Below are 16,768 nucleotides of genomic sequence, written 5' to 3'. Positions count from 1 at the left end.
AGGCTTCTTTTTAAGGGGGATCTTTGTTAGTCTTTCCAAAAAAGCAGAAAGGTCAGTGCAATGGCACGGCATACTGGCACTGGGAAAGGAGTCTATCACCTATATTTTCTGGATAGATGCTCTAATTTTGGTGAAAAAAGAATATCAGTTTCACATCAGTGACTGCAGTTTGAGTGAATGTGAGTTTAATGAACCTTTCCTGAACTCTTTCAACACCACTGGAGTGCCTGAAATCATTTAGTGAAGCTATTTCCCTCCCTACCTACAAATAACCTGCAGTACTACAAGGTCGGGGACACTGATTGTTTTTGAAAGGCACTCTGGGAAATGTAGGAAATCATGAGCTCAAGGAGAGGAAAGTAGGTACACCGAAATTACACTTGATCACAGAATCCCTCCGAGGGGAGCAGCAGAAGATGATGGTTGTAGAAACAGGGAAGTTCGGCTGCTCTGGGAAGCTCCCAGCAGGAAGTGTGTGTGTAACTGAGTGTGAAGGAGGGAGTCGCTTAAAATCGAGCTCAGCAAAAAAAACAAAAAAACAAATGTATGCGATGCGATGTTGGTCGCTGCCTCCTCCATGTTGGATCCACAGAGCGTGTATCAGGAGAGCCCAGCTCCCCGACTGCAAGATGATTGGCTTCCACAGAACTTATTAAACATAATTGCAAACTAATTAGTACAGCGATGGCTTGGCACCTCCGTCTAGTGCCAGACACTCAATGTGGGTTTACAACATGCATTTAAATTTTACACTAATTACCAATCCCTGATTAATTCATGACTGGGGTGTGCTTTATAATAGTTATTAATAGGGCTGTATAGATTAGATTAAGAATTAATTTCCAAATAAAAACCTGGCATTACATGCATGGGGAAAGCCATGTGTTGCAGGGCGACCTGTGCACGCTGATGTATGTGTCGTGTCACAATGCATCGGCGAGGCGCTTTGATTTAACAATCGGGTTTGCGTTTGCGAAGCGGCAATTTGTATGAAATCACTTGATCTAATGAGGATTCGCTTCGCCTAATGAGCGTTTGCGTCGAATCTGCTACTGAAACAACTGACTGCACCCACAAAACATCGCTAATAACGCGCTCTCCACGCTACCTGCAATGGATCCCCTAATTATAAAACATATCGCCGTGTCTGACGCCTCCTCGTTAGTGTCAAAACCAAAACTGGTTGGTGACCTGCGAGGTTCTCCATCCTGCTCTTGAGGGATTAATCCTGGCCCACTCCTCGTGCTTCTCTCCAACAGCTAATGGTCACAGCATGGACCTCACAATGCTCCCCTAATTTCCACTAATTGAATGGTCGTTAGCAGCCACGGGCCTTGGCACCGGAGCATGCGTGGGTGTGTGTATATACGGCGTCTTCATCTACCACACGTTTGCCTCCACATGCACGTGTAGCAGAGTGTATTTGCTCTGCATCAAATGGCCTGGCACCGTTCGGAGGGCGTGCAGGGCACCGGTGGCACAGGGAGATCATTAATTCGCCCTGCCTCTCTGCACGGCTTATTTTGATGTTTTTGTAATGAGCGCCTGCTAGGGAGGGTAAACAGCGAGGCTCGTCGCGGCCCCTTTGATGTCAAATGATGTGAGAGGCGTCGAGGGTAGGGGAAGACGCGGAGGAGCAGGTCTTAGGAAGGAGTGGATGCTGAGAGGCCCGCGAGGAGCGGCGAAGATGAGGAGAAATGGCTCCTGGGTCGAGTGGCTGCCGGTGATTTCCTGTCACACACACACGGGGAGGTGTGAAGAAGAAGTTGGGTGTGTGCTTGTCATGGCTTAGGAGTGTGAGTGTGTGTCTGTGTGAGCTCTGGCGTCGTGCCCGTTCAAACTAAAAGAGCCCCGAGATGTGTCAAAGCTCTTGGATTTGGAGTGAACAGGAGTTAAGTTACTTTTAATTGTAAAATATGATGTTTTCATTGGTTGGTGGAGCCATGAATCACATTTCAGTGTCATGGAGATCAGTAGACGTGGGACTTGGAGGCATGAAGGCCATGTGATGTGGTTGAAAAGATCTGAAAAATGTAGTAAGTGGACCTAGAGTTTGGTTTGTCTATTTCAATACAATAACTTGCCGCCCTCCCCTGTCAGATTTAAACTCATTAACATCAATCCTATGTATATCTAGAGATGCATTGTGGTCCGTCTGAAGGCGTAGAACCATAACTTCCTGTCCCATCAAATGTTTGTAATTCAACGCACACGCTTGCGCAATAAATTCAAAGTCCAGGTCAAATTGCAGCGTTCACTTGAATCTCTTCTAGTAAACAGCCGTAATGATCGCTCTGAGTGGGAGACTATTCTCTAATGTTAAATGTGTTTTATCCCTTCCTGCCCCGGCCTGGCATCGGCGTCTCAGTGAGTTTAATTTTAGGTCGGCAGATATCGGCGGTAAAGTGGCCTCTTGAGGTTTGTCTCCTTTCAATCACTCGTCTCCCACTGAACACTCAGCCATTTTGCTTTTGATTCCTCCCTTTGTCAATCTTTCTAGTGTTTCCACTCAGTCCACTCATATCTTTTCTTCACCATCTCCCTCTCCTCTTTCTCCTCGTCCTACCGCCGACCACAATTAGACCCCTCCTCTGCTGTTTACCGGCGCGGCATGCCGAGGCCCCAGCCGAGGGGTGACATCTTGACAGTTTCCTGTTATGCCGCAAACAAAAGGACCTTTTTGAATGATGAGCTGTTATTATGTAAATGGCCTCTGACTGATACTGTCTCAGCACGGCAGAGTCCCGAAGTCCAGTCGACGGCGGCGGCAGAGGCTGCTGCCGTGATAGCGATCATTTTCATGATTGCGGGGACCCGAGAGAGGGGCGAGGAGACCGGGGGTTACGTTGGATGAGTAGGTCTGTTTACTGCACAGTGACTGACCCCGTATGGAAAACATAGTGCTCCTCTCTCGCGGTAATGGACTGACTTTGAGACGTACGATTCAGACACACTTGTGCTCAAGGTTAAGAAGTTGCTGGTAATTTGTTTCGTTGGAATCACATTCACAAAACAGACATTATAGACTGTTTAGTGGTGGATTCATCCCAAATCTGTCAGGCGTTATCACTTATATTAAACAGCTTTGCGTTAGAAACATTGTATTTGAAGGAGGACAACATGAATTTCAGTTTACTCGTCATGGTCAAACAAAACAATAAATCCTATATGCTTCAACATCCACTAGTTATTACCGTTTATTAAAGATTCTCACCAACAACTACATTTTACAAATTACATTTGAACACATCATGATGTTATAATTTACCCTCGCACAATACAATGTTGTATTTGAATAGAGCTTGAATGCATCATAATGCAATGCAACCTCCGTACGTTAGCTGTCAGCTGTATTATTTAGCCAAGCAGGGCTAACGTTAACAAGCTCTCATCCTGCTGATTTCATCGCGGATTTGAATTTTGGCATCGACTTGGTACATCGGTTCTTGTGATATCTGTACTTGAGACCCCTTGTCACAGGTTGCATATGAATATGGGTTATGGGAGGATGAATCAAAGAGTCATTGTTGCCTCTCAGATGTTTTATTTGAATCCTTTTAGACGTGTAGAGGTAGAAATCACAAGAAGTAAGAAGGGAAGTTTACCTTTTCTCTCCTCTTAATCATCTCGCTACCAGTCAGATTTAACTCGCGACCCGTTGGTGGGCAACCACAACTCCAACTTTTTGCTTTTGGATTGCAGCAAAATGTGCAGTTCAGCAGGCGTTCAGTAAAAAGTGCAACTTCTCTAAGTAGCACAATGCCTGTCTGTTTCATGAGCTCCTCCAGTAAGACGTGATGATGTTGTTGCTGCGTGTGTTCCTGTGGGCTAAGAAGAGTTTTTAATTGATTTTCTGTAAATAAAACCTGGGAGGCCCTACAGCAAAGGCCCAGCGTGAGAGGATGTGCCTGCATCAAAGTACAATCTGTGTGTCTTTATCAGTGTGTGAGTGTATGAGTGAGTGTGTGTGTGTAGGCCTGTGTGGTTGCGGTGACTCACTCTCCCTGACCTCCACGCTGCCCACACACACAAACACAGAGAGAAGCCCGCCGCTAGCTTTGTGCTTTCTCATCAGCCGACCTTTGACCCCTGCCAGCAGCCTCCCCGACGCGGAGCTGAGCCGTATTAACCTGCACCTCCTCTGTTTCCAAGCACAATCATCCGTCCGCGTAACAACCGTGGCCGCTGAATCCGTCGCACCGCCGCTCCCCTCCATCACGCGGTGTAATAATACATGCATGCTCACACCGCTCGCCGCCGTACGGCGCACCTTGGATGAATATGAGGAAGAGGAGGGGTGGGGGGGCGAGCCCATGAGAAAGAGGTGTTGATGTAGACGAGCTGTGTTCATATTCTTCACTTCATTGGGCCTCATTATTCCCCAGCATGGCTGTTGTGAGCATGTCCATGTATGATTCATCCAGGAGCACCTCAGCATGGCTCAGGGAAATTACCCAGCATGCTACACACACACAGTGTTAATAATATTTGCTCTTTCCAAGAAATAGACTGACCAGATGAGTCCATGGTTCATATTGAATTTGTCTATTAAATTCACTTTAGTGTACGTAGACGTGACTAAATCTGTGCTGTGTTTCTTGTTAACGAGATATTTTCATGTTATTATGGCATATTTTTATCGTTATTATACAAATTTATCTTGTTATAAAGAGATAAGTTGGTTTGTCATCATGTAGGAAAACCTTCACAAGGTTGTTTTAACCAGATCCAGAATCAGAATCATAAATACTTTATTCATCCCCCTGAGGGGAAATAAGGAAGTTACTAGTACATAAATCAAATAAAAAATAATGAAATGAGCATGTACATCTGCAACAGGCTGCGTGCACGGTCGGCACACGTGTAATGGCATTGCACTCATAAACTATGTTATCAGAAAATGAACCCCGAAAACAACAAATTAAAAGCATAAGGTCATCATCTAACTGTTTTTGTCTGTTTAATTCAGAGGTTACCAACGGACGTAAACACACCACAGCTCAAATGTTATCTCAGCACACTGCAGGCATTTCTAAACCAAATGGGATGAATAAAGCATCCAGTACAAACCAGTATGTGTTTTAATATTACGAGTGACAAATAGAGCTGCAACGATTAATTGATTAGTCGTCTACTATTAAATTAATCGCCAACTATTTTGATAATTGATTAATCGGTTTGAGTAATTTGCAGCTTCTTAAATGTGAATATGTTCTGGTTTCTTTCCTCCTCTATGACAGTAAACTGAATATCAGTGAGTTGAGGACGTCATCTTGGGCTTTTTATGACATTTTTTAGACCAAACAGCGAATCGATTAATCGAGAAAATAATTGACAGATTAATCGACAATGAAAATAAACGTTAGTTGCAGCTCTTGTGACAAATATGCTGCTAACCGTGACCTTAATGTTGTTGTGGCCACGGTTGAGGACTTTAACATGTGAAACAGAAGTGGGCGGATTACTAAATGCACCGTTGTCTTCTGCTTCTGCTAAATGAAGTGGAAGTAATCAAACTACTTGTGACATCTTAGTTCCTTGACTTAAAGGGGACATATCATGAACAACTCCCTTCAGTGCTTGTACAGAGAACATGTTATTCAACAAGCCTTTTAGATTTGGTTCCCCTTCCTATAGCCCCTTTTCGACCGCAGGAACTTTACCCTGGAACTAGGAACCTTTTGAGGAACTCCGAATGTTCTGGGGACATTTCCGGGGAACATTTTACCCCCTAACAAGGCCCTGGTCCGGGGGTAGAACTTTCTGAAAGTACTACGCAGCGGAACATGATTGCACAACCAAAACAAGTGGTTGCAGTATTTTATCAGACATCAGATTGCTTGTTTCTGCTCCTAAAAACATAATGGACACTGCTCTGAGCCTTGCTGTCCAACGGTCAGCTCGTATTCACTAAAGTCATTATGACATAAAAGTTTATCTAAAATTAATTATGTCAACATCACAACAACACAACATGATGGACAAACAATCAAAGTTATTATGGCGACGCCTCCTCTCTGATCAACACTGTCCAACACACTCACCTGCCGATCCTCCTCCTCTCAACAACTGCAGCTACACATCCAACACAGCCATCATCTTAAATACTGAAAACACACACACACACACGTCTACACTCCCTCTCCCAGCCAGACCAGTATTTATGAAGCTGCCCGCCTGCCTATCTCTTCCCCAGCCCGGGCGAATGATTTTCTTTGAGTGCTGTAACTATCATGTCACACCATGTTGTCATTATAGTGATTGCCGACGGCCCTGATAACCTCCCCGCGGTGATTTGTACCATTGAGGAGTAGTTTCATTTTTCTCTCTTTCTCGCCGTACTCTGCTCTCATCTTGATTGCGGCGGCTCCCATCAGCACCCTCGCCCTGTTTGTAGTCGGCGGTGAAAGAGATCTCTCCTCCATGTGCAACATTTCATCTGCCAGCCGAGGGGAGACGCAACTCCATCATCCTTCGCCGCTCCACCTCCCATCCTGTCGCGTCACTCTTCTGCTCCGTCTCCCCCCCTTTTCCGGCTCCCTCCTCCCGGCTTCACTAAACTCTTTCCCCTGTACCTCACATTCCCTCTGTCTTTCTCTGTATCCCCTTTCATTTCACAGAAAGCATCAGCCATCTCCTGGCATGATACGGCTCGCCATCAGCACTGTTTACCGCCCGCCTTTGATAGAGGAATCAGCTCTCCCCTCCCTTTTCTCCCCCTCTTTTTCTTTGTTTTCTCCCTCCTTTATTTCTGCCTCCCCCCCTCACGTAACTTGTCATTTGTTGCCCATTGTCTCGGTGGTATTTAGTGGCGGGGAGATTAGGCAGCTGTGAATGGACTGCAGCTGTCTGTGCTGGATTAGGGGAGTTTAATCAAAGTATTTTCTAATGCGCCTCGTAATGATGATCCATAGGGACGGAGGCTCTTTAACAGATAATGATAGCTAGGCTGGCTGCCGGAGATGACTCGCTTGGAAGCACCACAGTCGCCGTCTTATTGTTGCTTTATATAGGCCCGGCTTTGCTGCGAGAATGTGCTACATAACAGACCAAATAGTCGCCTTTCAGGAAACAACAGGAGTTGGTTGTAGAGAGGTTTTGTTTTGACTCATATTTAGTTTTTATGGTTAAATGTCACTTTTGATGGCGTGATAACAGGTGTTGATTGGCCCCTTCCAGTTACAACTCTGGTGTTAATGATATGCCTCCTTCGCGTGACACAACCAGACTATTGTCTGTGTACTTGGCTTTCTTCTGGACTTGGCTTTCCTCAGAGTGGATGGTGTGTTGGTGACGGAGAAGTTTGTTTTATAAGCCTCATGGGAAGGCGTATAAATAGCACGACATTACATGGACATAGTCATGAGGACGCATTGGCGCCTTTTTCCCGTGTTATTTGTATGCTTCTTTTGCGTGTCATTTTCACGCCAAGCAACAAAACTACGGTAGTGTCCGCAGCTATGTTTAGGTAACAAAACCACTAAGTTAGGTTTAGAAAAACATCATAGTTGGGCTTCAAATAAGTACGTAAACTAAGTAAAATATGTAGGGAAACAACGTAACAGAAGTACGGAAAAACGTCACAAACGTCACTAATGTAACTTCAAAATAACTCAAATCTTTGGGACACAAACACCGGTCAGGGCTGGCCTCCAAATCCTTCTGCCGGCAAATTTAGTTTTACGCATCTGTAGGTCGCCTTAAGTATAGTTCAGCTTTAGTTCACAAAAGTGTACTCATTTTAGAAACAATTTTGTAGTTTTGTTTATCCCTTTTTTTTGCCTACATTGCCAGTATTGCAGAGCGGTGTTGCCCTGATAACTGACATTTTAATACCTCTTGATACTTTTGCCAAAAAACTGAACCAAACATTAAGTTTAAAACAATCATTTTAATGTAATCGACTTTCCATTTCAACCTCACCTCAGAGGGCACGAGTGTGGAGGGCAGATTGATTGGAATAATTTCAAAAAGAAAAGTAAATATTTGAATATAGTTGTCTGGCTCCTGACTGTGGAAACAATTTATTTGGATTAGATATTCAAAATATGGCAACGGTGTTAAACACATGTTGAACTGAATCCCAGTCCTGGCAGAATCAGTGCCAGGGGTGAAAGAGGAAACGGAGCCAATGAAGATGGAGAACACTTGTATTTCAATGTCCGTATATTTTCTTCTTCTGCTCTTGATCTGCAATCGGCTCGCCAGACGTACAGCGTAAATCTTCATCTTAATGCCGATCCTTTAAAGTTTAGGGGCTATAAGTCACTCCTTACAATACTGATCTTGAACATTAATGTGGAGTCATGAAGAGGTCCAATACTTTTCTAAAAAAATATGTAAATGCTTTGGTTCTTGGAAAGCACAAAAAAATCTGGTAGGGATTATTGGGAAATTTGAGAGGTAACCTGCAATAATGTCAAATTGGTCCACAGGCAAATATACAATTCAAGATAAATGAGGAATAATGTTTTCAATATTTAATGAATATTTTGTGCGTTTGAAAGGATCTCCGTCAGTTTTTCCAATCATTAAGATTTCAGCATTTATTTCCAGGAAATTTGTCTGAAAATCAACTTATAAACTCAACACAGCTCAAACAAGAACATTGTCTCTATTTTCCCTATAAATATTCCCAAACTGCATAGTTCGTTTCAGGAGACATATTGGAAATGATTTGATATTTAGGAACCTACTTTTACTATATTTATCCTAGTCTCAGCAACTGTTTGTTAACCCTGAATCTAGAAGCGATTGTGCGTAGTGTATATACGTGATAGACGAGAAAAGAAGGCGAGGTACACTACGTGAAGGCCGGCAGACTAGCACCGCTCATACTGGCATAAAACACAACATGTTTTCTTTTAGATTATTACTCTTTCTTTGGATGAATGGCTCTGAAATGCCACTGTACTCATCCTACTCCAGCCTCACACACAGTTACAGTCCACGGCTATTAATAGCCTCGTCTACCTCTTCAAGGACACTCTGAGTTGTTCAACCTTCGCTAGTAAACACTCAGGAGGCTCTTTGGAGTCTGATTGTATTCTCTGAAATTGAGGTTTTACTTTTTTTTGCAGCTAATATAAGGCTCCGGTTTTTAGGACGGGTCATCTGCTCAGCAGCTTTGAGCAGCTTGAACTTGTGGCCCAGAAACGGCACAGGAAGATTAGCAAATTGAAGCAACATGTTGGAGACAGAGAGACAGGAGATGAGCATGAAAATAGGCCAAAACTGGGGATATTATGACTTCAGAGACTCAATACCAGGCTGCAACCTCCGGTTTGCGAAAGTGAAGCCAACACTGAAGTGCCTTAAACCTGCATTCTCTCTAACAGCCAGCAGGGGGCGACTCCTCTGGTCTGGTCTGCTCCTAAAAGAAGTCTGATTGTATAGACGTCTATGAGAAAATGAGCCTACTTCTCACTTGATTTATTACCTCAGTAAACATTGTAAACATGAGTTTATGGTCTCAATCGCTAGTTTCAAGTCTTCTTCAATACAGCATGATGTTCATTTAGTAAATGATGGTCCCATTTAGAGTCAAATAGACCATAAAGCAGGGGATGCTTTAGGGCGGGGCTACCTTGTGATTGACAGGTCGCTACCACGGCGTTATTATTATTCAGCGTTCGGTTGTGCTTAGCTCCACCCTCTCGTATCACACTGGTTGCAAAAAAACAAGCTGGCAATGGCCAAAAATCAAGATGACGACGTCCAAAAAGCCAAACTCTTGCTTCAGAACCATAGTCCACAAAGTAATGTGTGACATCACGGTGACAACGTCCACTTCTTATATACGGTCTATGCTTAGTACCATGAAATGCAAACAGTATACTGGATTGTTGAGGCTATTTACCAGTAGGTTTCTCATTCGGAAACATATGTATGTGTTAATTAAACATGGCTGTCTCGGGAATAAGGTGTGTATATCAGAGGCAGAAGCAAAATATGCATCACCAACTTCAAACTCCAAACATTCCTGAAATGGATGAAATAGCACCCCAACAGAGCCGGCATATGGAGCTGATCATCTCACAGCCAGCTGACTTCACTTTGCACCTTTATTACTAATCATTACAGCTAAAGAGAGATGATATTGGCAGCGATGGGAATGAAATGACTGAGATGCAGTCTTGTGTTAATGTCTATTAGCCTCTCAAAGATGTTTTCTATGTACTCCACCAATCTTTACCCTTATCTGACCTATATTGAGACAGCAGTACTCTCATTTAAAAACAGTCTAAATGGTTAGACTGGGAATTTGTTCTCTCGTTTCCACTCTGTATTTTTTCCCATCCACCCTTCACACGAAACAGAAAAGCGGTAAGTAGTCGTGATATTTTCCTAACATTCAGGACAGCTCCTCCGCTCGACTATCTGCCTTATCTACCTCCAGTATTTTGACAGTGCGGCGCAGTGTGTCTCAAAGAAATTGTGTCTGTGCAAAGGAAGTGGCGGGGAGCTGGCGTGTCTGGTGCTAAACTCACAGCAGAGCACGTCGTGTTGTGATATGACCCGGCGCTGACTCGCAGATGATGGAAGACAAAAAAACTCACACTGAGACGAGAGGAAGGAGGGAGAGGAGAGAGGGTCTTTTTAAACTCCACTGTTGCCTCCCAAATAATGAGAAGAGAGAGAGAGAGGGGAATCAGAGATGAAGGGAAGCCGCCGCTCCGTGGCTTCCTCCTTCCTCCTCCCTCCCGTACGCACGGAGGCCCCATGCTGCTCAAGACAGATGCTGGGGGAAACAGCGAGGCATGTTGCTACTGTGGCTTGTTTCTCAATCAGAGGCTTAACTCAACACACACACACACAGTATCTTGGCACAAAGATGAGATTTGTGTGCTCGTACACACTCACAACCACGCACACACACATCCCGATAATATCCGTTGAGATGTGAGATTACAAACGCTATAGCTCCACCTGTTCTTTGCCATAACAGGTGCCTGTGATAATTATTTCACCTCTCTCTGATGAGCCCGGCTCACACCAGACAGCGTGCGACTGTAGCAACCAGAACATTTCATTAAACTATTGCTTTGTAATTACTGCATTAGATTTCTATTTGATCCCTCTATCTGCGCAAATACACTTTTCCTGCCAAAACGTTGGCTATTCTTCTATTTTTTTCCAGCAGATGGTCAAGTGTCAAAGGTCAGTGTTTGGCTTTGAGGTAACAGCCGCCTTTAGGAGGGTCAATCTGTGTGTTCAATAAGCCAGAGACCTGGCGAGTGCGCCAAATTGATTCAGTCCTCAACGGTACGCTGCTGTGATCCACACTCCTGTGGCTGCTCCCCCCCCCTCCCGTCTTGGTTATCTGTAACAGCTATCAGCGCTAATCGCAAGTCAGTCTCATGCCCTCGTAGACAATGGGAGTCGTGAAATCAAACGCAGCATGCAGAAGAGGACATGAAAAGGTCAAGGTGTGGCCAGCTAAGAGGAAATGCATGAATGCTGTTATGCACACTGTTGCTAATGCAAATAGGGAAGCTTTAAGACACTATAGTGTGCAAGGAATGGCAGATGAAAGCGATGCATCGTACAAAACGTGTGATCGATCTTTTCTTAATAGATCTTTATAGAATATACAGTATAGTCCAGGAACCTCGTAACGGAGACAGCAATCATCTGCATCATCTGTTTAATTCCCCTGCTTGTTAGCCAAAATCTGCTGTCACTTCAGACCTTGCCATTACTCTCCCATCCACAAGTTGACACGCTAAACTTTCTCTACCGACCCCCTCTTAGTCGATCCGGTCCGACACAGGACTTTCACCTGGGAGACCGATGTTTGTGTCTCGTGTGAAATCAAACGTCAGCATTGACTTATTTTACCGTAATTTTGTTATGTGACAGTCGTATTATTTTAACCCAAACCATGATCTTTTTATTTGCCGGCTACAGCCGTGGCCAGAGGCATTATGTTTTCGGGTTGTCCGTCTGTCTGTCCAGTCCATTCTGGTCCCCAAACGTCCACTTGGACTCGAGGATGAATTGATTAGGTTTTGGTGGTCACTGTGACCTCATGTCCGTCCAGTTCCAGTGATATCTCATGAACAAATTTGACACAAACGACCACTTGGATTCAAGGATGACTTAGGGTGGATTCTGCAGTATTGATTATCCCTGTAAGTCTTTTTTTAGTATCTATTCAAGCATTCAAATCATTTTGAATGCATCATTTCAGATGCATTTGAAACCTAAAAGGCTTTTAGTTCCTGAGTTTAGTTCCTTGAGCTTCGTGACTGTCTGGCCATTAGTTCTCTCTCTGTTGTAAAGACTCATCATTGTGACTCTTTGCCATAAAGGAACACATTTCTTCCTTGCGTCTCATAAATGAAATGGCTCTTGTTTCCTGCAGGATGAACAGAAATAACAAGGCCACGGCTGTCTTCTTCTCGCTGACCCGCCATCCTATCCGCGACGCTCTGAATAGAACAAGACAAAGAAAGCCTTTTGCGTTGGTGGAAGTTTGCAAAAATAATCTCTCGCAGGGATCCTGTATCAAAACATAATGGCACGACCGCTCTCTCTCTCTGTGGGCTGATGTCTGCACTTACTTTTGACTTCTGGCTTTTGATAGCTGCGTCTGCGTTGATAGATGATCTCACCGGCGCTGGCTGGAAGTGCACTCGCAGGTTGTTTTTTTTTCCCAAGCTGTAGCGTTGATGATATACATTATAGGGCTAAGTGTGTGTGGAGTATGATTCTGGTGCTGCCTCATTACTGCAGGATTACATGTGCATCCATGGTGGTGGTGGTGGTGGGGGGGTGAGGGGGCTCAATCACTCCCCCTCTAATTCACAGAATGATGTAATTATCCCTTTTTCACTCTCTCACACATTCACAAAAACATTCAGCAGTCACAGGTATTTTCTCTGGCTCTCTGCCCCTCTCGGTCACACACTCACATGCTCGCAAAGACTGAAGGCCACTCGGCGACAAAAGAGGAGCATTTTGTGCCTTTGACATGATCTCCCCTCCCCACGGTGGACGAGGGCCCACAAAGCCTGGCGGTGAATGAGGGTCAGCTGCAGCCTGGCCCCTGGGAGCCTCCCGTCGAGCCTTTTAATGAATGTCATTTTCTTGCATTAACCACCCCGATTGTTGGATAATGGCCTCCCAACAATAACATTTAACCAATTCCCCTGTCTTTTGGGCTGGCTCATTTGGGCCACAGCGGGGGGTGGTAATTGATTGTGTAATTCCAATCAGAGCTGTAAACAGATTGTAGGTTCCTTCAGAGCCCCCCCTTCCTCTCCAACATACATCCTCCCTCACACCAGATTACATCAAAGGTTCCTGCTAAATATCCTAAACTGTAAAACACACATGCATGGAATGAAAGTTTCTTTATCTCCAGCGCAAAAAAAGAGAAACATGTGGCTTCTGCGTGACCCTGGCTCTGTTGTGTGCTAACACGTTCCACTGCCTTTTCTCTTACCCCCTCCCCTCCGCCTCGCTCCTCTTTTTTCTCACATTGATTGTATTTCTCTCTCATCGTCGGCTGCAGAGATCCAGAGACTTAGGAGCGGGCTGAGGAGGAGGTGAGGGGGGTTAACTGCACTCGCCAATTTAGATTTACTGTGAGACAAACACTGGTTGGGTGGAGGTGGAGGAGGCGGTGGGGGTAGGTGATGGAGGGGGGGCATGTTGTCTCCATGGAGATAAGGGAAAACGGCACATTGTGCATGTGTGAAGTGTGTGTGCACATGCTCCGGCGTTCAACTTATTGTCACCAGAAAGCTATTTATTTACTAATTGGTGTTCACAGAGAAAGCTGTAGTGTGAAACGTACACATTTACAACTCCTTCTCATTTAGTTTAACCACGGCCCGGAACATATCTGGTCTGAGACCTGCTTTTTGTCCCCTTCTTGGGTCCTCCTGTCGTTTCCATTTAGGGAATATGACTGGTAGTATGTGTGATGCAAGAGTTCCCTCAACCTGTCTTGTCTGCTTTGGTTATTAACTTCTTGCATTTCCAGGTTTGGCAGCGTAGACTTGTTGCTTTCAGCTGTGAGTCCTATCAGTCTGTTCAGTCTGCTCTTTACCGCTCCAACAATGGATTCCTCTTCCTGAATGATTGTTGAAATGTCTTGCAGAAGCTCTTTACTCTTCAAGAGTGACTCCAAACCACTGATGATTGATCGCAGTTCATCGTAGCTGCGCCGCATATGTCTTCATATCTGTTAGCAGGTGGAAAGATCTGGTGGAATCAGGTGGAAAGATGTCCGAGGTATCTATGTATAAACCGGGCAGATTTTGGTTCAAGCGTGATTTAGATCACTTTTTTTTATTTTTAGGCTGCTTGTACACTTGCAGTTCAGTTTATCTGGCCTGCACCTGAAGCAGTTTGTAGGTAATATACCGTATACAGATATTGTTATTGTGTGGACACTGAGATTGACGTCAGCGCTGCATGTTTGTAATCCCGAGGGGTTGAAACAAAAAACCCCAAAAATAATATCCAAATCCCAAAATTGAAAACCGAATACCTACCTAACGAACGAGTATTTGGGTCCATCCCTCGTGATCTTGCATAATTATATAGATTGCTTTTGTAGATTCCATAGACAATAGATTTCTTGACAGTTGTGATCAGCAGACGGATTTAATAGTAGTTTAATGTCATATATTTACTGTCACAAAACCCTGAAGCCGTACCCATCTTCTCAGTCAGTCTCGGTAGTTTGGTCCATACCACATTTCCACTGACAGATTTTACACCTACTTAAATGAACCACATGAAGCTGGTGAGGTGTGAAAGCTCCGCTCCCTCCAGCATCCATTGTTTCAGCATGTTTTCATTGATTTAATTGGCATTATGACATGTGAAGTGTAGTCATTTAAATCCTGTTGAAACGGTCTGGTTTTACCTCAAAGCTTTGACCTTGTTTGACCTGCAAACCAAATCCATGCTTATAGGGATGATGTGTTGTCTATATTTGTGTAACATACGCCATCAAACAACAGAAATGTAGAAAGAAAAGGCATTACTAGTCTCCGTTGTTTCAGGGTTTATTCTTTAACTCTAAACTGGTCTGCTTTTCTGTGGAGTTAAGACATCCTATTATCTTTACAGGCTACAGTAGTTCTCTGACAGCAGCCGGTGATTACCTCTATCTCCATTCAAACAGCCTCCACAGACGATCACACTGTACAACTACATCCCACCAAAGTTAACCACCGAGATCCCTCCCAGATGCTTTCTGGGTAATGGTTTTCCTTACTCATCATCCAAACACTGGAGTTGGGCGATCAGCAGAAACAAAAGGCAGTCCCCAACTTCTCCCCTCCCGTCCATTCAGAGATGATTCTATTATTTTATTACGCCTCAAAGACTTGATGTGAGCCTAAAGATTTATACCGCCACCCAATCTGCCGACGCTTAGTTGGATCTGGGTTCATTTCAGCCGCTGCCTCCTCCCGTCTTTCTGCTGACTCCGTGCGATCCGAGGAGGGCGAGTAAATCTAATATAAAGGCGTTATTGATTTGCAGGTCCTTAATCACTTTGATTTGGCCCAGTTTTCACTGACCCCCTCTGCAGCTATGGGCTCCCCAGGGGTGGGCCTTCAGCGTGGCGGACGGGCACACACTCGGAGGCAAATGCAATTTTGCTCCGATGCCAAAGAGATTTAGAAATCCCATCATCAATCATCTCATCACTAATATTTATACATGTGGGTTGGCGATCGATATTTTTATTCAGCTCATCAGTGTGCTGGAGGAACTTTATGCATGAGTTTGGTGGATGTGTGGAAGCAGCAGCTACATAAATGACTCAATGTAAATGGAAACCTTTTAACTCTGTTAGGAGTTTTAGACTTTTGAAACTGGTCAAACTAAAGATAAGATAATGTCCAAAAGTATGTGGACGCTTGCACCGTAGCAGCTGATCACCTCATTACAAAACCATAGGGATGCAGGGATTTGCCACAAAAGCATTAGTGATGTTGGGAACTGATACTGGTTGGGAACTGGTGATAAGGCCTGGCTCACTGTCGGCATACCAGTTCATCCAGAAGGCTCTGAGCAGACTCTACCACCCTCTTCCAGTGTTATACTTCCTATTATTCCTTTGCAAAGTATAGCTGATATATCTCTATGGTAGTAAATATTCTACATTTTCATACATTTTTTCTATAAATGGGAATCGTCTGTGTTTTAATTGAATATTTAGCAACTGTATCGAGATATGAAATTACCTACATCAGGATAGAAGGTGTTGACCATATCGCCCAGCTGTTTACTTCAGCTTTTGCTCTATATATGGAGCATGTTATTAGTTCCAACATAGCGCTGAAATTGCTGTTTCATTTATGCCTCACAATAATTGTCATTAAGGATTTTATGTATGTTCAAGAGGGATTAGTTCTCCAGTTCTCCAGAGTCCTCTTCTCTGCAGCCAAATCTCACCCTATAACCATTAGCTATAAGTGGAAAGTCAATGCATTGACACTTTTATGTTTTGGAGCTAAAGTTTTATTCATTTTCGTGCATAAATCTGCTAATTACGAGAACAAGAGCACTCGTGAGTGTGTCAGGGCGGCTCGGTAGCTGGAATATACTGTTGAGACCATGTTGGAGCATTTTGTAACTTTACTGAGGCAGAGAGCGAATTCTTAGTTTCTCTATAGTTGCACGTCTGTAGCGTTGGGTAGTTTATTTCTTTTAGACCAATTTTTACGACTGCATATTAGGGTCATTGTAGGTAAAAAGCCGGGGGAGGAGGGTAATATTTCGAGATTATGCGAGATTA

At 44.1% G+C, this 16,768-nt stretch overlaps 1 protein-coding gene across 4 annotated transcripts in view; it reads left to right on the top strand.

Moving 5' to 3' along the window:
- Nucleotides 1-16,768, top strand: part of pou3f3b (POU class 3 homeobox 3b) — a 181,156-nt gene that overhangs the window by 71,137 nt on the left and 93,251 nt on the right. The window lies entirely within an intron of this gene.

Source organism: Sebastes umbrosus, chromosome 24 (genome assembly GCF_015220745.1).
Source record: "Sebastes umbrosus isolate fSebUmb1 chromosome 24, fSebUmb1.pri, whole genome shotgun sequence".
Classification (NCBI taxonomy): Eukaryota; Metazoa; Chordata; class Actinopteri; order Perciformes; family Sebastidae; genus Sebastes; species Sebastes umbrosus.
The sequence above is the reverse complement of the archived record's forward strand: the minus strand, read 5'-3'. Positions and strand labels throughout refer to the sequence as shown.